Source organism: Strix uralensis, chromosome Z (assembly GCF_047716275.1).
Source record: "Strix uralensis isolate ZFMK-TIS-50842 chromosome Z, bStrUra1, whole genome shotgun sequence".
NCBI lineage: Eukaryota > Metazoa > Chordata > Aves > Strigiformes > Strigidae > Strix > Strix uralensis.
Genome location: NC_134012.1, coordinates 8,639,041 through 8,659,434, shown reverse-complemented (window position 1 = coordinate 8,659,434; position 20,394 = coordinate 8,639,041). Strand labels below are relative to the sequence as shown.

The following is a 20,394-nucleotide window of genomic DNA, read 5'->3' as shown; positions in this document are numbered from 1 at the left end:
GCGGCAGGAAGAGGCAGGGTTGTGCTGCCCTCTCTGGGGAACACTGTGTGTGAGGAATTGCTGACGGCCCAGAGCAGAGAGCTGTTGCTGGCGCTGGCTACGGGGTGGCTCTGGCGCCTCGTCCCTCCAGGCAATGCCCTTCGAGCCCCGAGCGCACAGAGACACGCAGTGCCCCTGTGCCACGCCGCAGGGCTCGGCCGGGAGCCCCTGGGCCCTGCCAGGGAGTTATTTCCAGACCCCACGCAGCACCGTCCCTCGCTGTCCCTTGCCAGCGCGTTGGGCTGACGCAGAGGAGTGTGGAGAGGTGTGAAAGATGGGCAGAGAGCCTGGCACGCACCTGGGCTGCCTGACCTGCTGCGCCTTCCTGCGTCTTTTCACTGGTCCGTCGCCAGAAGCACCTTCTCTCTTCCTCCTCTTCTTTTCCACGCAGCTTTCGCTCTCTTCTCCCCAGGTCTCTCTTCTCTTCCGGCTCCTCTTCTTCTCCTCGTCCTGGGCAGAGCCTGCAAATCTTTCCATCCCACAGTGGGATTAGATAGGGAAAGCCACGACCCACTGGAGTCAGTTCTGATTTTAACCAAAGCGAGCTCATTTTACCTTCTTTCCTCTGGAAACCTGGCCAGTTGTTCTGGGCGCCCCAGGGAGTCTGCCATGCTCTCGGGGGTGGCTGGAGGCAAAGCTGGCGGTGCCTAAACCAGAAATGTCACAGTTGGCATGTGGCAAGGGGTGACCTGGAGTGGTAAGCGACTCTTTGCTAAATTGGTACCTGAGATCTCCAGAGGAGATGCCTTGGGCTGGTTTGCATTAGCCACAGTTCACACAGTCCCCCTGCTGACCCCCAAATAGACCTGAGGAAGCTCTGATGAAGTAGGGCCTGAGCAAAACCCCCCTGAAGTTGACAGCTGCTCCCCTCTGCCTCTTTGTGGGCATTTTGTGGGCCTTTGGTTTGATTAAGCACCTGCCGAGTGCATTTGAGACACAACCTTGCTGATTTCCCTTGCTATGTATCATCCCAAGGGGTGGAGGAATAACCCAAACCCACACCAGCTCTACTGCCAGGCAGAGGCACAGCAGCGACTCCCCTCCTACCCCACACACGCTGCCACCGTGTTTGGGGAGCTGACGTACCTCTCCCACTCCAGACTCCACCGCCGTATCTCCCCCAGCTTCCGTGAGGACACCGAGCAGAGAGGGGGGTGCATGCGGCAAAGCTTCTGCCCGGTGCTCAGTGTCCACTTTGCCTGCAGGGACACTTTTCTCTTCCAAACTCAGGTCTAGAAAGCAAAAGCATGTGCAACATGGTGACTTCTTGGAAGCAAACAGAGCTAAAGCAACCCCCACCCAAAGCCCTACACTTCTGTGGTCAGCCCTCCGATGCCCTGTCTGCAGACTTCAGCTCATCCTGCAGAGGAAAACATTCATGTTTGGAGAGCAGTGGCCAAAGAGAGGCCACAGGACAAGCGAGGCTGAGAGGACAACACTCGATGCCCAGCCCTGTCAGAAGCAACACGGAGGTTTCTGGTGTCCCAAGCCCCAGCCGGTGCCAACCCTCAGTCCCCCCCTCTCACCTCTGAATTTCTCCAGGGGGGCTGGCAGCTCCTTGTCTGCTGGGCTGGAAAGGCTGCCCGCTTCCTCCTCAAAGAGCTCCCTGCAGTTCTCCACCAGAAACTCCACCAGCACATTCACCTGCACACATCAAACGGTGGGTCTCAATCCCCCTGCCTGACAAGGGACCAAGCAGCCTTTCCCACCCCTGCCCCCTGCTCCTGCCCAGAGCCTGTGGCTGTGGGGCTGCTCCTCCAGGCAGCCACCCCGACAGCATTTGCTGGTGGGAGGAGGCCTGCAGAGCCCTCTGCGCAGCCAAGCGCTGGTGGGCCGGGAAGGCTGCCCCGGCGGGTGGGATGTGTACCTTGTGGGTGACCTCCAGCATGGCCTCCAGCGGGAGCAGGTCCGCATGGGCTGGGCTCAGTAGGTTTGGCCCAACGCAGACGGCCAGGTTGCTGCAGCCCATCCTGCTGGTGGCTGCATGGTGGCCGATGTGCTGGAGGAGGGACAGCAGCCGCTTCAGGAGGAGGAGGTTGGCTGCAGGCAACTTCTCGGCCACCCTGGGGAAACAGGAACACGGCGCTAATAAAGCAGATGTTGCCCACAGCGTTCCCCAGACTCGCCCGAGGCCGGTGGGAGCCAGCGCAGCTTTCCAGGTGCTCTGGGCCAGCGGTCAGGGCTCCTGCTCAACAGGCAGGCTGCTGCCCACACTTACGCTCTCAGCTCCCTGATCTTCTCCTCCCTGCTGGTCTTCTGCATCGCCGCCATCCAGTCCTCGCAGAGGTCGGTCACGAGGAGCTTGCAGGGGATGCTCCGGAGGAAGTCCTGCAAGGCCCAGGGCTCCAGGTGAGCCTTTGAACACTCGGGGCCAGCCAGGAGCTCCTCCAGCCGCGGGGCAGAAGCACTCACCTTCAGGATGGCGGCCAGCAGCAGTGCGGGCTGGCTTCCCAGGTCGACGTCTGCGCCGCAGTCCAAGGCCTCCCGCAGCTCCCGAAGCTCTGTCCCACCGGCGGCTCTGCGGAATATTCCCTCCGTTGACGGTCCTTCCTGCTGCAGCACAGCCAGCAGCTCCTGCAGGACAGGCAGGAGGACAGTTGCATGGCTGAGGAGCCGCCTTCCAGCAGCAGTGGCCAGAGCACTGCCCCAGAGCTGGCTCCGTGCTGGGGGTGAAGAGCCCAGTGCCCCATCCCCGGAGCTCTTGGGGACACCCACTGCCCCTCCGGAGCCTGTGGAGGGAGGGCTGGGGACCCCCTGGACAGGCTGGCTGACCTGGATGGGCCGGGGCAGTGTGCCATCCTCCCCGCAGAGGGCTGCCAGGGGCTGCCCAAAGAGCACCCTGCTGCAGCCGGAGCCCGCCTGCCCTGGCGCCGGGGCAGCGGCCGGGCTTCTCCGCAGACCAAAGGGCCAGGGCAGCCCCCGCCTCCTCCTCCTGCTGCTGCTGATGATGATCCCTCCTGTTGCAAAGGAAAAGAGAGAAGAGCCCGTCAGTGGATGCTGCGAGGCCAGCGCTCCCAGAGCCTGCCCTGCCCTGCCCTGCCCTGCCTGCAGCACGATGCTGAGCTGTGTGGCAGGACAGGCAGGGAGCCGGCAGCTGGAACCATGGCTCCAGCTCAACAGCTCCGGCTCAGGGGCTCCTGGGAGCCTGGGACAGCCTGGCCCAGTCCTGGCCCTGTCCTCTTCCAGGCTGTGGGCAGCACCAGAGGCTGTGTGTCCCTGCAGAGCCACGTCCATCGGCCGCTGCCCAGCGCTGTCCTTCCTTCTCTGGCTGACGTCCTCCCTCGGGCTGCCCAACCTGCATGGGGACACTCAAGGGACACGTGAGCACAGCCCAGCCGCTTGCAGGAGGGGCTTTTTTTTCCCAAACTCACCTGGTGAGCGGCAAAGTCCCCCTTCACTGCTAGACGGGACCGTTGGAGGCCCTTGCTTGAGATCAGCCTGCAAGAACCCGGCACCAGCAGCCTGAGCACCGCGGAGTGGGGACCCTCTGCCCTCCCGGGCCCTCTGCCCCGTGTGGCAGGTTTCCTCCCAGTGCCACCAGCAAGGATATGCCGGCATTCCTGGTGGCTCCTCACCCTCCCCACTCCCTGAATTGCACCAAGGGACCCTCCCTCCCTCCCAAGCTCACCCCACTGCACGCCCATCCCTGCACCCCAGCACAGCCAGAGGGGAAAGGCAGCCGTTCTCACCTCTGCCTGGCCCTCCACCAGCCTCTCCAGGCTCCTGGTGCTGAACAGCCTCCCCTGGCAAGAGAGAAGCAGTGGCAGAAGGTGAGCAGTGATGCCTGTGCTGCTCAGCTGGAGGAGCAGTGCTGGGGACAGCGCCCAGGCCAGAGAGACACTCACGGCATGGTGGCGGCTCAGTTCCTTCTCCAGGAGCTTGAGTGACGGGACAAGGTTTACTCGGGGCTTCTTGGCTCCGTCGGGTGTCCTGTGCACCAGGAAGGGACAGGGAGAGAGCTGGGTGAGCCCCAAGCCGCCTCTTCTCTCTCATCAGGCAGCTCTCCCCGAGAGCTGCCTGCAGCCGCGGAGGCACCTCTCCCCAGCTGGGGAGCTGTGTTCCCCCATCTGGCTGTGCCTGCAGCACCCCCCAGCTTACCCCAGCAATGTATGCACCCACAGCTCCTTCTGCGCCTGGGAGCTGCAGCAAGAGGAGAAACAGCGTCAGGCCCCGCTGCCCCCCAGCCCGTGGGCAGAGGCGGACGCCTGCACAGCCCTGCCCCATGGGGAAGGACACAGGGGCAGGACGAAGCCCCGTGGGGTGGGACAGAGACACTGCCCAGACCCTGGCTCCCTCTGTCCTGCCACAGCACCTGCTTTGGTCCTTCCCTTCTGGGGATCAAAAGATGACCAGGGGATGCAGGACGCAGAAATGCCCCCCATCCCTCCCTGCCGGCGTGCTGCCTGCTCCCTGCCCAGGCTCTGCACGGAGGGCAGAGGCCCTTCACAGGAACCTCTCCTGCCCGGCCGTGGGATGTGGCACCACGACTCACCGGAAAGTGGCAGTGCAGGAGCCCCTGGGCCAGAGGAAGATGAGGGAGCTCCTCTCCTCGCGGCTGCTGACACCCTCCACCTCTTCCTCCCATGCCGCCTCCTTCCCGTCACTCAGCACCCACAGCTGGTCCAGGGCCAGGCGGAGCTGTGGGCGCAGGGTGGTGCCACCTCTGCAGAGAGCAGAGGCAGGCAGTGAGCTGGAGGTGGCCTCCTTGGGGTGCCCCCCCCGGGCAGAGCCCTGCTCCCCCCCTGCCCTTGGGACGGGCATTGGTGCATCCAGCACACAGGTCCCAGGGCCGGGGGCCATGGTGTCCCAGCCCTTCAGCCAGGGCCAGGGATGGGGCAAGGGCAGCTGGGTTGGAGGGTCTTACCGCAGCTTGGTGACCACCAGTTCCTCCTGGAGGAGGAGAAGGCGCCTCTCGCTCCTCTTGCAGCCCCGGGTCAGCTGCACGTCTGCGCTCAGCACCATGTCTGCATTGGCGAGAGCGTCCCTGTGGAGCAGAGCACGGCAGGCATCAGAAAGGCCGCTGCTGCGGGGCCTGGCCGTGCTCCCCTGTCCCCGAGCCACGGGGGGAGCCCACCTGGAGCCGCAGCAGCCGTTGGCCTGGCCCATCCTGCCCGGGACAGGAGGACCCTCGCTGTGCACCAAGGATGCGGCCCAGCCGGTGACAGCGAGGATGGGAAGCGGGTTGCCGGAGCCTGGTCAGCGCTGCTCGGCCAGACCCTGCCTCCTCCCAGTGCCGCTCCGGGCCAGCACAGCTCCGTGCTGCCGGAGCTGGGGGCTGTTGGCTCCAACTGACTGACAGCCCGACCCCAACGGACAGTGGGAGGGGCCACGGGCTGGGCGTTCTCTCCAGCATGGCCCCGCCTCTCTAGCATGGCCCCGCCTCTCTTGCCCTGGGGAGCCCAGCGCAGGACGGAGCAGAGGGAAGGACCCCCCCTCCCTCCACCTGCTGGCAATGCCTCTTGCCTTGGGCTTCCCCGCTGGCTCCCGGGCTCCAGCTGCACTTGGTGCCGCTGCTCACCACCCTCTGGCCTTGGCTGGTCAGCCATTTTCTACCCACCTCCCCCTCTCCTCAGCCAGCCCACGCTGCTTCAGCGTCTCCACGGGGCTATTCTGGCAGACGCTGCGGAAAGCCTTCCTCACGTCTGGGTGGACAGTGGCCACCACACTCCTCTCGTCTCCCCAGCCAGTCATTTCACCACAGAAGGTTATTAGGTGGGGCCAGCAGGGTTTCTCCTGCTGACTCCATGCTGACGCCTAGTTCCAATGACCTTCGTTCCTTCATGTTTCCAGGACGTGCTGTGGCATTCCCAGCACCTCCATGAACACAGGAGCCCCTCTTCTCATCCAATATAATAATACGTTCAGGGTACCTGGTCCTATCTAAAACTGCTATGGAAATACTTGTGTGCTTGGCCTTAATCCAGGCGTGGTTTTTTCAAGCCTCTCCAAGGACGTGACTGTGAACACTATAGTAACTATTGAACAAGATGTGCGGGCTTTGTCCTCATGAGTCTACACGAGAGGGGAGAAGCAGCTGTGGTGGGGCAATTCCCCCCCTGCTTGCGGGGCCGCTTGGTGCTCGGTGTGATTCCAACCCCTGTCCTGGGCCACACACCATCCGAGGGTGGTGTGGATTGTACATGGCAGGGGACTAAAGCCTGCAGCTCATCGAGCCTGAACTGGAGTTCAACTGCCCATTGGCCAGGATCCTGCAGCCCTCGTCATGATGGTGCCTGGGACACACACACACAGACACACACACACACACACACACACACACAGAGTGACAGAGAGGGGTGTCTTGGGAGGAACCAGGCACCTGGGGAGTCCCCAGCCCCACTCTGAGGGAACCCAGGTGTCCAGGGGGTACCCTGGTGTGTGTGGGGGTCACTGGAGTGGAGGTTGGTCACGGGGGTGTTTGGGGAAGTTTTGGGGTGATTTGGGGTACATAAGCTGATTTGGGATGATAAGGGGGGCTTGGGGGCATATGGGGAGGTTTTGGGGGTGATTTAGGGTATATGGGGGTTTTTGGGGTGGTTTGGGGGGTATGGTGGTTTGAGGGGATGGGGGGTGATTTGGGGTATATATGGGCGTTTGGAGGGATATGGGCAGGTTTTGAGGTGATTTGGGGGTATTTGGGGAGATATGGGGGATTTAGGGGGGATTTGGGGGGTTTGGCGGGTATGGGGAGGTTTTGGGGGTGATTTAGGGGATATGGGGAATTTTGGGGTGATTTGTTGGGATACGGGTGCTTTTGGGGTCATATGGGGGATATGGGGGAATATGGGGGTGTTTTAGGTTTATTTGGGGGGTTATGGGGGTTTGGGGGGATGTGGGGTTGATTTGGGGGGATATGGGGTTTTTTGGGGGTGATTTGCTGGGATATGTGGGGGTTTGGGGGGATATGGGGGATATAAGGGGGACTTTAGAAGGATATGGGGGTTTTGGGGTGTAATGGGCAGTATTTGTGGGGATATGGGGAGATATGGAGGGTTTCGGGGGGTTGGGTGGATATGGGGGAATTCTGGGGGCATATGGGGAGGTTTTGGGGGTGATTTAGGGGATATGGGGAGGTTTTGGGGTGATTTGGAGGATATAGAGGAGGTTTGGGGGGTATAGTGTGTTTGGTGGTGATATGGGGGTGTTATGAGAAATGGAGGGTTTTTGGGGTGATCTGGGGGGTTATGGAGTGCTTTGCGGTGATCTGGTGGATATGGGGCAATATGGGAAAGTTTTGGAGTGATTTGGGGGGATATGGGGGGTTTGGGGTGATTTTGGGGGATATGGGAGCAGTTGAGAGAGTTATGGGGTGATTTGGGGGATATGGGGAATTTTGGGGTGATTTGTTGGGATATGGGTGGCTTTGGGGTCATATGGGGATATGGGGGGATATGGGGGTGTTGTAGAGCTATTTGGGGGTTTGGGGGGGGGTGGGGGATATGGGAGGGGTGGTTTGGGGGGATACGGTTTATTTGGGGGTGATTTGGTGGGATATGTAGGGGTTTGGGGGGATATGGGGGATATAAGGGGGACTTTGGAAGTGTATGGGGGTTTTGGGGTGTAATGGCAGGTTTTGAGATGATTTGTGGGGATATGGGGAGATATGGGGGGGTTTGGGGGGTTGGGTGGATATGGGGGTTTTGGGGGCATATGGGGAGGTTTTGGTGGTGATTTAGGGGATGTGGGGAGGTTTTGGCATGATCTGGGGATATACGGGATGTTTGGGGGTAATATGGGGGATATGGGGAAGTTTTGGGGTGATTTGGGGGATATGGGTGGGTTTTGAGATGATTTGGTGGGATATGGGGGGTTTTGGAGATATGGTGTGATTTGGGGGCATAAGGGGGGTTTAGGGGTGATTTGGGGGGATATGGGGGCTTGGGGGGATATTGTGGGGTGATTTGGGGGGATATGGGTAGTTTTGGGGGTGAGTTTGGGGGGATATGGGTGGGTTTGGGGCCACATGGGGAGGTTTTGGGGTTGATTTGGGATATATGGGGGATTGGGGGGATATGGGGGATATGAGAGGGGTTGGGGGATATGGCAGGTGATTTGGGGGGATATGGGTGGTTTTGGGGGTGATTTGGTGGGATATGGGGAGGTTTGGGGGGATATTGGGTGGTGATTTGGGGGTTATATGGCGGTGTTTGTGGGTATATGGGGGATAGAAGTGGTATTTTGGAAGGATATGGGGGGGTTTGGGGTGATATGGGAAGGTTTTGAGGTGATTTGGGTGTATTTGGGGAGATATGGGGAATTAAGGGGGATTTGGTGAGATATGGGGAGGTTTGGGGGGTGGTTTAGGGGATATGGGGGGGTTGTGTGTTGATTTGGGAATATAGAGGAGGTTTAGCGGGTATAGTAAGTTTGGGGGTGATATGGGGTTGGTTGAGGGGATATGGGGGTGATTTGGGGTTTATGGGGGTTTGGGGGGATATGGGGGTGTACGGGGAATTTTAGGGGTGATTTGGGGATATATGGGGGGTTTGCAGTGATATGGGGGTATATGGTGGGGTTGGGGGTATATGGGGGTGATTTGGGAGCATATGGGTGGTTTTGGGGGTGATTTGGTGGTATATGGGGGGTTTGGATGGGATATGTGGGGGAGACTTGGGGGATATGGTGGTGTTTGGGGGATATGGGGGATATAAGGGTTAATTTGGAAGGATATGGGGACTTTTGAGGTGATCTGGGCGGATTTAGTGAGATATGGGGTTTGGGGGGTTATGGGGAGTTTTGGGGGTTGATTTAGGGGATATGGGGTGTTTGGGGGTGATCTGGTGGGATATGGGGTGGTTTGGGGGGATATGGGGGATATAAGAGTTATTTTGAAATGTTATGGGGGGGTTTATCCCCCACAAGATCCCTCCCAGTACCCCAGTAGCCCCCACTGGACCCTTCTTGCACCCCATTACTGTCCCCCAGGACCCCAATATCTCCCCCAGAAACCATCCGCAGGAGACCATTAGACACTCCCCCCCCCCCTCCCCCCCAGACACTAATAACCCTCTGAACTCCCCCATGACCCCAATAACACCCCCCAAGCACCAAGACCCTCCACCAATACCTCCCTTATGACACACCCAGGACCCCAGTACCTCCCCCAGAACCCCCTCCAGGATGTCCCCAATCTCCCCACCTCAGACACCAATATCTCCCTCAAGACTCCCCCAAGGACCCCAATAATCCTCCCAAACCCCTCCAGGACCCCCCCCCCCCCCAACTCCATTACACTCCTTCTAGGATACAAATACCCCCCCCAGGGCCCCAATAACCCCCACAACTCCCACAGAACCCAAATAACACCCCCCCAAGAATCCCCCCGGGTCCCCAATCCCCACTCACAGCACAGGCAGGAGTGTGAGCAGGTGCTGGAGAGGGACAACGTGCTGGAGCCCCCCCGGGGGTCCCCCTGGCCCCCACAGGGCCTACTTCCTGCTGACAGTCTGCGAGGGCTTATGGTCTGCAGTGAGGCGGCCTAGGCAGGAGGTCCTCCAGCTCTCTGTGGTCTGCACTGAGGGATGTTCCAGGAAGAGAGTTTGGTTCACCCAGCAAGTGGGAATTCCTCCTTTTAAAACACTCGCTTTGTTCTGGATGGCTGAATGAATTTTTCTCCTGCAAAGGTGGCACCAGCACCAGCAGCACCAGCACCAGCACCAGCACCAGTGGTGGTGGCTCCGGCCTAGCAGTGGGTGAGTGCAGGGGCTGGGGCTGATTTCCCTGGAGGGGGTGGTGGGATCGCCGGGGAAGGGGAAGCTTTGGTCTAAAAACCCAAACTTTTTCATGCTTCTGACTTTTTTTTTAAAAAAAGGTTTGTTGTCACAGTTCAGGCTGTTCAGACGTTCTGATGTGTGACTGTGCTTGTCCTTTTACCTTGAACTTGGTGGGTCTTTGCTGTCTGTAAGGGTCTGTTGTGTCTGCGGGGTTTATCTGTCAGGTTACCCCAGGGAAAGTGAATTTTAGCCCTTTATTTTTACTTCAAGTGTGAAAGAAGTGACGCATTTAATATTTTCTGCTCTCTGTGGTGATTTGGGTTGGGTGGGTTCAATCTGATGAAACACCTCAGAGTGGTGCTTCAGAGGGTGCCAGTCACCAGAGCCAAGAGGTGCTGATCAGAAACCGGCATTAAGCCCGAGGGCGAGAGCTGGCCCAGGCGGGCTCTTGCCTTCTGGCTGTGGGACAGTTTTTCCCAGCTCCGAGGTGCTGGGAGAGATGGGGGGGGGGGGGGGTGAGCAGGGGTGTGTGCTGGAGCCCAGCCCCTTTGCAGAGCCCTGCTGCTCCTCTGGCTTTCTGGACAAAGCTCAGTTTCTGTGCTGAGCTTCTAATTTGCACCTTTCCCAAAAGACAAATCCTGTTTGTTTCAAGTTGGAACGACCGTGCTCTGCTTTCAGAAAAGAATCTCTTGACATCTGCAGGCAGAGCAGAAGTCTCACACAATGAAGATACAAGAAGTAATTGAAAAGTAATTAAAGGACAAGTTTCTGTGTGCTGGGATCCTGGGAGTGCTTCTGGTTGCGAAATCCGGCAGCACCACTTGCTCTCAGGCTGCAAACAGCCGGCAGAGCTCCTGCCGTGGGTGGCACTGCTTCAGCCTCCCCCGTCAGCTGCTCCTTCATCTCCACCTCTCTGCTCTGCACCAGCTCTGCATTAAATAGTCGCTTTTCACTGCATGTGCCTGTGGATTGCTGTAAACGTGATGTAACTGGTTGCCACCGTTCTTCTTTGCAAGCTTGTCCCGCCCGATGTGCTGTCAGTCTGCAGATCGTCACCTCGTTCCTAGGTGAGTGTTGGGGCTTCTCCTGGGGTCTCCTGTGCATCTTCTTAAATGTTGACAAAATGCCTGTGTGGAAATAGAATTAATCATGAGAATAATTGATAAGGAAGAATTAATCAAGATTTAAACAGAACCAGGCTCCTGTCCAGAACACCGGTGTAGTTCATCTTGCCTGTTTTTTCTTCCCGTCGCTTTCAAGCTCCTGTTCAGTTCTGCTCTGCCCTGCATCTCTGCTTGTTCTCATCCCGATTTCATGTAGCCAGGCAGACCGACTTCCTCCTCCTCCTTTTCTCTGGTTTTCTCCCTGTGAAATCTGTTTTCAGTAATTGCCTGGTCTTCGTGGAAACACATTTAAAAACTGCTGTCGCAGGTTCCCCCCTTTCAGGAGGTGCCTGTGGCTGCAGGGATGCCGTGTGAAGCAGGTGGGACAGGGCTGGTGTCTGCTCCGGGTCGGGGTTTGCACCCCTCGGGTGCTGCGGAGAGGCAGGGTGCTGTGGGCTCGCGGCGGTAGCTTGGGCTCGGAGCAGAACCTGGTCATGGGGGAAAACGTGAGTTTTCCTGGAGTGACTCCCTGTCCCTAAGGCTGGCTGGCGGCCTGCAGCTGGCATGTGCCCTGTGCCGGGGAGCTGGCGGGGGGGCTGTCAGGGGAGCGGAGAGGTCTGACAGCACCTTCCTGGGGCGCTGGCTGGGACAGGCTGGGGAGGTCTTGAGCTTTGTGAGTGGTAGTCAGGGGAGGTGATGCAGCAGGTGGAGCCAGCTCGTCTCTGATCGACCTTTTGAGGCAATTCCTGTTGGGGATTTAGGTTTTAGGACAGTTAACTGAAATCTTGCTTTATAAGTTCTTGCTGATCGATATGAAAAATGCAACACCTCAAAATGGCAGTAGTCAGAGGTGGGCTGCATCTGGATCCAGGTGATGCTCCTCTGTCCTTAGAACTTAAGGAAGGAAGCTTGCAGGTGTCAGTAGTGCTGCTGCTGAGGGGATTGGGTTTTCCAGAGCTGGGGAGCAGATTCTTACCCTGTCTATACTGCGTCTGCACTGTGAAAGCTTGTGCACAGTAATGCCTTGCTGTCTGTCCCTTCTGTTTCAGAGCTCTGCTGTCAGTTATTTGACTGACTGTATGGGGAAGTGTTGCAGAACCAGAGTGTAGGGTTGAGGAGTCAAAATGTTTCAGCAGCAATGAAGAGAGAAGTATGGGAAGGTTTCAGCTGCAAGCCTGCGCACACTGGGTGTGCATGTACTCGAATGCACGGCTGCATTGCCCCAGGCTGCAGAGGTTATTGTGTAGAAAAGCCCTTGGTTAGTGGAATAATTGTCTGTTGTTGAGGATTTCTGGAAAGTAAATGGCAGATGCGTTATGCTTCTGTCTGACTTGTTTATTTCATCACTACAGCCAGGATCTATCTGACTGTTTTAGTGTGTCCCTTTCTAGCCTTGGCCTGTTGTCTGAAGTTGGTCTGCTCAATTTTTGTGATCCTTAAGGATAAAGTAGTTCATGGAGAAAACTGAGTCTTCATCTGAGTTCATGCTGATAACACAGTTCATGATTATTCTGGGTCAGGGATTGTCTCTTTTATGCTACTACGGTGCTTGTGGCTGAGTCTGATACTTGGTCAGGGCAACCACAGCTCTGGAAATTGGTGACACCCTCTGCTGATGACCCATCCGTGAGCCCCAGTGGGACATCCCGTACAATAAACCTGGCACCAGGTATGTGTCTCCCCCTGCCCCCCGCCTTGTTTCTGTGTTTTTACCAGTGTCTGTGGCAATTACTGCTCTGCCATCGCAGCGTTCGGGCTTTTGTTTGGGAAAATGTGCGTTCTGTAAGACAGTCTCTTGTACCTTTGGTTTATTTACAGAACTCGTGGGGAAATGCACAGGTTCACGCATTCCTATTGTGATGAAGAGGGATAAATTGTTGGAATGCTTCTAGGATTCGATGGCTTTGTCAGTCTCCTTTGGTGGGAATGTTTAAGGCTGTCGGCTTTATGCTTTGGCTTAATTCCCACATTGCTTTTGAGAGGTTTGAGTGCACTGACTAGAACCTTTTTGTAGGGATCAGTTGTATTATTCTGATATTTTGATTTTACAGATAAAGTTACTGTTCAGTATGAAATGAAAACAAACATTTTGCCTTTAAAACTCCGGGCCTTATTTTCCTTGAAACTGGATTTTCAGATGTGGTGTTAGAAGGCATTGCAGAATTCTAATTGTTATTTCTGCATCTTGTTGCTGTTTAATGTTTGGTGGCCTGAGGAACAGTACTGTGTAAGATCTTTAAGCAAAGTGGGTTTGTATTTTAGGAATACTTGCCAGCTGAATAGTTTAAACCTTGGACTTAAACTCTAGAGGGTGATCTATGCAGGACAGCCATGTCATAGAGTAGCTGGTGCATGATTTATACTTGTAACCAGATTCCTAATTTGCAGCCTTAATTTTGCCTGGGTTGTGGAACTTTCGAGGAGTTGGTTTACTTTTCCATTTCCTTGAGGCCCAAGCAAAGATTTTAAAAGTTTGCAGACTTAAGGATAAGTATTTATTACTTTGTCATGCTCTGTTGCTACTCAAAACCTGTTTTGAGCGTTGGTGGTATTCAAGAAATTGACAGACTTAGAGGGTGAATCTGTATCTTTATGTACTGAGCAGAAAAGTACAATGGATGTTTTTAGTTGCCAGGCAGTTTTCTTTGCCCAGGGGGTCAATTTATCAGGATTATGCAGCAGTGTAGCTAATTTATTTGTTAGTTCCAACAACTGCCATCTTAATGCAGAGATTTAGGTCAGTTCTGTAATCAAAACTGGACTCGCTGTCCCTGCTTTTGTGTTCTTACTTACTTTTTTCTAATGCTGCTTCAGTGAGATTACACCTGAGGGCAGAAGAATCACAAAGCTGGACCAGACTTTGCTGAACGGAAATAACGTAACCGTGGTAAGTCATTGTTGTTAAAAGGCTGCAGGCATTTATTTTCTGTACATGTAAGTTGATCAGTAATTGAATTCAGCTACTTTAAGCTGAGCTTTCCAGACAGTTCCATTACATGAGGTACTTTCAAGTAGCTTCCGGGGCATATGTGTGTATGAACAATGCTGGAAAAGTGATCTTATTGCCTTACCTGGTATGTGTTACAGTTTAAAAAATGTAAAATGAAAAGAGCGTGGCCCTAATTTTATTTTGGTGAATGTTTCCCTGGCCTTCAGGTGTGTATGGGAATCACTGGCTTTGTTACCCACTCTGTAGGCTGATTCATACAGTGGCTTTTAACTCATGAGTGTTTGCGTGCATACACATGCAGGTGGAATACATCTACATTTAATCCATTATTGTCTGTATAAATGCGTTTGCAGCAGTTTGGATGCTTAGAAGCTCATCGAGTCATTTGGCGATTGTGATACCCTGTGATGCCCGGAGAGCTGTACCTTTATGTGCTCTGAAAAAAACCCTGGAAGTCTGTTGGATTATAGCAAGCCAGAAGCACTGTGACTTTCAGTTTATCATGCGCTGATGTCTGCAGATGAGTCACGAAATACTGTGATTAAGCATCCCTAAGCTGAATTCTGCAACTTCCTGAATACCACAAAAGCAGACCCATGGTGGTTTTTTGCTCATCTGCATGGATGGCTGCAAAGTCTGGCCTTCCTACAGAAGGGCATTCCGAATTTTGTGGGGACAGAAGAGGAAGACTGACTTGAGTCAAAGGTGGCTCTGTGTGAATGGGGAGTAATCATTTTGCTGTCTTAGCTACCTTGCACCTCCTCGCTGTGTCTGAACAAGTGTTGTCTTGACTGAACCAAAGCAGAAAAAGGCTTAGAAATTATTGTGCTGCATCCTTGAAGGGCAGTGCATGTTCTGACTTCTTGTATGGGGTAAAATTGCTACCGTCCAGTGAAGCTGGTGGTATGCTGCCCTTGAAGCAGAAGCTGGTGATTCTTAGAGTGCAAATTTTCAGCAAGACATAGAGACTGCAGAGGGCTGCTGACTTACTCCCTGCTGCCTGTAGAGGGGTTCAGACTCTTTCTTAGGTTTTGGGCCCTGCTTACCAGTAGAAGTTGGAAAGAGGAAACCAACTTCCCAGTGTAGTGAGAGTCTGGGGAAGAATCAGCAACTGGAGAAATTTTTCGTGAAAGGAAGCGTCTTCTTTGTCCTTTTAAAAACAAGCTGTAGTGTTTCTAGACAGAATCATCTCCTTGAGGTGAATAGCACAGACAAAAACCAGGATGTGTGTTACCTAGGAACTCCTTTGTGTTTTGTTAAACATTCTTTGTGAGATTCTTTTTGGCATGTTCTTCTCTGACGGTAACTGACTTCTTCTGTTGGAAGAGGAAGATAATACTGAATCTAAAAACCACTTTTGTGATCTACCATGAAGTCTCCATCTGCTAAAACGTTGTAAAGCAAGAACTGTCACATATGGGTTTGTAAAACTCAAGTCCATGGCACTAACACAAAACTATCTTATTCTTTTCTAGCTGATTGCAGGAGGAGAAGGACCTGAAGTATAAATTGATGCAGTTGTCATCTATGAAGTTGTGTCATATATATAAGTATAATGTAAGTAGAGCTCTTGGGGTGTGGGTGGGCTTTGGTGTGGGTTGTTTGTTTATTTGTTTTGTTTACACACTCTTGCAGTTGACATTTGGTAAAAGACAAGGATTTCCTCTTCAGGAAAGGTGCATTGCTAATGATAACGCTGACTTTGTTAAGTTGAAATCGTTGAAATCACTTTCTTGTGAAGACACACTGATCTGTTCTGAACAGAAGGCCTTCTTTTTGTTAGTTCCTGTGTTCCGTTATGTAAGCGCAGAAGTTATTTTTCTAACTGGTTGATGGAAAAGTAATAGTTCTGTTTCAGTTGCTGTCAGTCTTCAGTTTTTCTCCATCTGTTGCATTTGTTTATGGCCCAAGTCTATGTAAAATACGGGTCATGAGGCAAGAGATTGCTGTTCTTCAGAGCAGGGGCAGGTGCTAAGCTGGATCATTTGTTTAAACACTGCTTCAGGCTGTGTCACCAGAAACCAGGGGGTAGAGCGCTGAAGAGTTCTGAAAGCTTCTGTTTGGTACTCAGCAGCCTTTGGTTCTGCTGGCCTTGAGGTTCAGCTCCCTTGGACTTCTTTGCCTGGTCGATACGTTTTCTCACAGTAAAGGCACTGTAATGGTATTTGGCAAACAAGGACAGGCAGACCAGACCTACTCATGTGCAGGGGGTAAAACACCAAAAACCCAAACTAAAGAAAAGGCTGGTGTTAAACTTCTCCTTGGTGTCAGCAGTGACTCCGCTCGCTTTCACCACCGAGTGGTGCTGCGGGCACTGACATCGTGCGCTGCCCATGCCTGCCTGCGGAGTGCAGCATTGTCCTTTTAGAGTCGACACTCTCTTTGGCTGCATCAATTCTCTGTGATATAAAAACTTGAGAGAAATTGGGAGAGACTGTTTGGGACAACTTCTGTAAAGTAGGGAATTGCTGGTTTTATTTTGTCATGATGGGCAAAAAATAACTGATTCTAAGTCATGTCCGCTGCAGCTTATGCTTCCACAATACACTGCTCAACTGATTCCTGTGTGTAAATGGCTTTGAAGAGGAATCCCAGGTGCCTGCTGTTCCCACAGGGACAGGCAGGGGACAGCACGGCTTCACAGGGACAGGACATGCTTTGTGTTCCCGCCACCAGAAGAAGAAAGAAGAGTTGAAGAAGGGGGGTCAGGATTAACAAGGAGGTTGCTGTACTAGATCCTTTTGTTGCCTTGCTTTGTCTGACAGAAAAGCTGCCTTCTGCTAGCTGGGTCTTAGCTCAAAACACTGTGAGAGCTTCTTGCTGTGACAGAGGAGAAGGACGCCCTCTCCTCTGTCAGGGAGTGTGTGACTTTTGACTCGCTTGTTCTGAATATATGATCTGCAGTTGTCATGTTTAGATTGCGTGGTGACAGTCTATCCATTGACTCCCTGAATGGGTTTCCATTTCTGTCCTTGTTTCCTTCTCCAGCTTTTTTTAATACATCAATTAAAAAAAAAATTTTTTTTAAACATACATTTGATTAGAACATCATTTGTTGGTTTTGGCCACAAACACTTTAATTGCTAGAAATAAGTCCCCTTTTCATCAAAACACTTAAAGGATTTCTAGCCAGTGTGGTATGATTGTGATGGGGTTTTTTTGAATAAGATTCTGTACATGTTCCAGTGTGTGCACTTAACTTCTAGTTCTCTCAGTATTTTGAAAACAGTCTTAAATGGAAGAGACGTTTCACGCTTGGGAGAGAAAATGAGCAGATCTTGACTCCAAAGCAACTTCTCAAAGGGAAAGGTAAACTATTTTGTTTCCTTTTGGATTTTTATTCTGACAGTACAAACATCTTGTTCTCTCAGGATTGTGTTCTCTCTGGGAAAAAACCCTTGGTATTGTCTGACTTCCTCCTTCTCTGGTTGGCTTGTTTGTTGGTTTTTTTTTTTTTTTTTTTTTCCACTCCCTCCAGAGGAAGGGCTAAGACTTATCTTTTAGGAATCTAATTTTTATATTTTAATTCATGACTCGGAGCTCTGCAGTCATCACTCTAAAAACAGTTTCTCTGCATCCAAACGCTGCTAATCCTTTATAACATGAAAGGAAAGATTTTTAACTTTCAGCTGTGGGCCAGGGCAGGCATCTATCCCCAAGCGTTTGGCAGAGCAGCAAACCCTCAAACCCTCCTTCAAACCAGGTTTTGACAGGCACAGCCTCTCCTTCTTCATACTGAGTCTAAAATAATGAAGTACACTATGACTGGTTCAGTATGTCACGAGAGAATTATACTTACTGAATCATTTTACTGAAAAATGAAATGCATTTTTAAAGTATCTAGTAGGGCTTTGCACCTTCTCTGCTTTTCTGGACTTCTGAAGAAAAGAAGAAGCATTTTCAATAAAGTGTTGTTTCTTTGCACTGAGGCCAGTGTGTTTGGCTTGCACTCAATGTAGATTGCAGCTAAGTTTTAATTACTGACGTTATAAATAAGAGAAAGCATCATACATAAAGACTTATAGAAACATCACTCTTAATAAAAGCACCTAAAGTGATATAGCTGCTTAAATAAATGTAATAATGTGTGTGTAACATAATATGTAATAAATAAGTGTGCCTGGGTAGGCACAGGGGCTACCAGAGGTGTTGCGGGAGCTGAGCTGTTGCTCCTGGGAGCCAGGCAGAGCAAAGCCCCACGGCAGCGGGACGGGGAAAGGTGCAGGGTTGATCTTCTCCTTGCTGTGCTGTGCTGAGCATGTGATGGCTCGGGATAATCTACATAAAGTTGTAAGGAAAAGACACATTTCTCTGAACGTTCTCAGATACGTATGGTGCACTTGAGCTTGTAAATTCATTTCAGCAAGGCCCTTGTTCTTGTCAGTGACATGGAAAATGAAGCCTTGAGTCCTAGAGCCTCAGCATGTGTGCTGCCTCCTCATGCAAAATTTAGCACAGGCTTTGTTTGAAAGTACTCCTCTGAACATAATTTGAACATGCTTATTTTTTTGGTTGGGATCCTAACCATCTGCAACCATCTGCTAGCAGGTGTTTCATTTTGTCATGGATTTTGTTTTACTACCTTTATCGTCTTATCTTTGCTCTCTTTCTGTGCAATGTTGTATGGATCCTCACATCCCATCTGGTTTATGCAGTGGATGGAAAAATCTGCTGATCAGGACTGTTTCACATGGTCTAGTATTTTTATTTTTAATTACTTCGCCCTGACATCTTATCTGCCATAACACAGATAGGGCAGTCGTCATCTTCCGAGCGTGCCCACTTCTGAGCCTTTTTCTTCCTAGAGAAGATTAAAAAGAGTGTGTGATCAGTTGCTTTCACTATAATCCCAATTCTTTTATTAGAGGTTGATTTTTAGTGCTCTTTATGTTGAAAAATGAAATTTCTGAACCAGAAATTCTGGTCTTTCAGCACAAAATCGGTTATTGTTCCAAGAGTATTTTTCAGAGAATAGGATGTGCGTGTCTGATGTAAAATTATGTAGTAAAAATGTGACATCATAGCCTCTGGCAAAACTGTCTTTGAAAAATGTGAACTGCTATCCCGTTGTGATACACCAGGATGGGGCAATCTGAAGGTCTGCTACAAACATAATGGAGAATTGGGCATTGGGCAATTGGGCATTGACATTGGCGGGGGGGGGGGGGGGGGGGGGGGCGGGGGACGGGACGACACGACATGGGACAAAAAGAGAACTGTAAAATGAAATTAAACAGTGACTTACTGTGGTGACACAATCTCTGTTCCAGTGGTGACCTGCAGTTAAAAGATACAGGTTTGAGTTAGCAACAAGCAACTCTTCAAAAGTGCAAGCAGCGGATTGTCAGTCTTCAGCTAAATGAATGGTAGGCATGGGGTGGTGTTTTCTTAATGGGGTAATGTGATCTCTACTCAGAATTCCCCTCTGGGGCTCTTTTCTCTGAATGGATCAGAAACACACAAACCAGAGGGGTCTGGTTTTGTCCTGCCCTTCCCTGCAGGAGTGGGAGAGCAGCTACTGGAAAACAAGTAGCTGTTACACTTGTGTGTTGGATCACTTGAGGGAGTTTAATGATTTATGAGCTCACCAAAAGACAAATTGTGCCATCCTGGTTTATTATTAGAGTATCTCAGCAGAGCACAGATGTACAGCTGTAATCAAAATACAAGAGATACTGAAGAAGGCAGAAGAGTACAGGAAAAAGTGATCAATATAAGCCCGACAGAGGCAGCACTGGTGGTGGTAGTAATACCAACCCTTTGTGTGGATTTGTTACAAATTTTGCAAGCACTTCTGTCCGTGGTGTGGCCATGGTCTAGTTGTGGCTTACTGGCGGCTGGGTAGGCGGTGAGGGAGTGGAGGTAAGGCGCTAGTAAGGACAACAGATCAGCACTGGGCCAGGGAGGCTTTTAAGGCCATGCTGCTACCTGTGGAAATGCTCATACAACTTAGGTCTCACAGGCACAGTGTTGAGGACAGCCCAGTGCAGTGGAAGTTGGTATGTTGATGTGTTAGAAGAAAAAATAATACTGGAGTTGAATTATGTGTTGCGATCCCAGCACCTGACAGTGGAAATAACCAGTGCTGGGCCAGGATGCTCCATCAGTCAAAAAAATGTTCTGATGTGCAGTTACGTCAGTCATGGCTTGTACTGGCAAACAGAAGAACTATTACAATTTTTCCGTATTTTCAGAGCCATGCACGTTGGCTCCCTCTTTTTGGAGGCACAGGATTGCTCTCCCTTCACACATGCTTATTTCCCCTGTGTAGTCTGTGGGTTACTTGATCAAAAAAGCAAAGAATCCTCAAAGTTTTATGATTCAGAAGCATTCAAAGTTAAACATGTACTGGAGTGATACAAGTAGAAGCTTGTCTGCAAATCATAGTGTTTGCAGTGCTTCTTTCTGATGGATTTGTGTTTCTGTTAGACTAGCCCAGGCCAAATAAACATTGTGGTTGTCAAGTGAATTCAATTTAGTTCATCAAACTGCTACTTGAACATTAATTTTTAAGACAACGAAAATAGAACAAAAGCTTTGCATTTAAAATTCAGTCATAATTACAATGAAATTAATGAAAAAAGTTTCC

General features: G+C 51.8%; 1 pseudogene; it reads left to right on the top strand.

The window, feature by feature from the left end:
- Positions 1-1,951: 1,951 nt before the first annotated feature.
- On the top strand, positions 1,952-15,313 carry LOC141937913 (U6 snRNA-associated Sm-like protein LSm5; annotated as a pseudogene).
- The last annotated feature ends 5,081 nt before the right edge of the window (positions 15,314-20,394 follow it).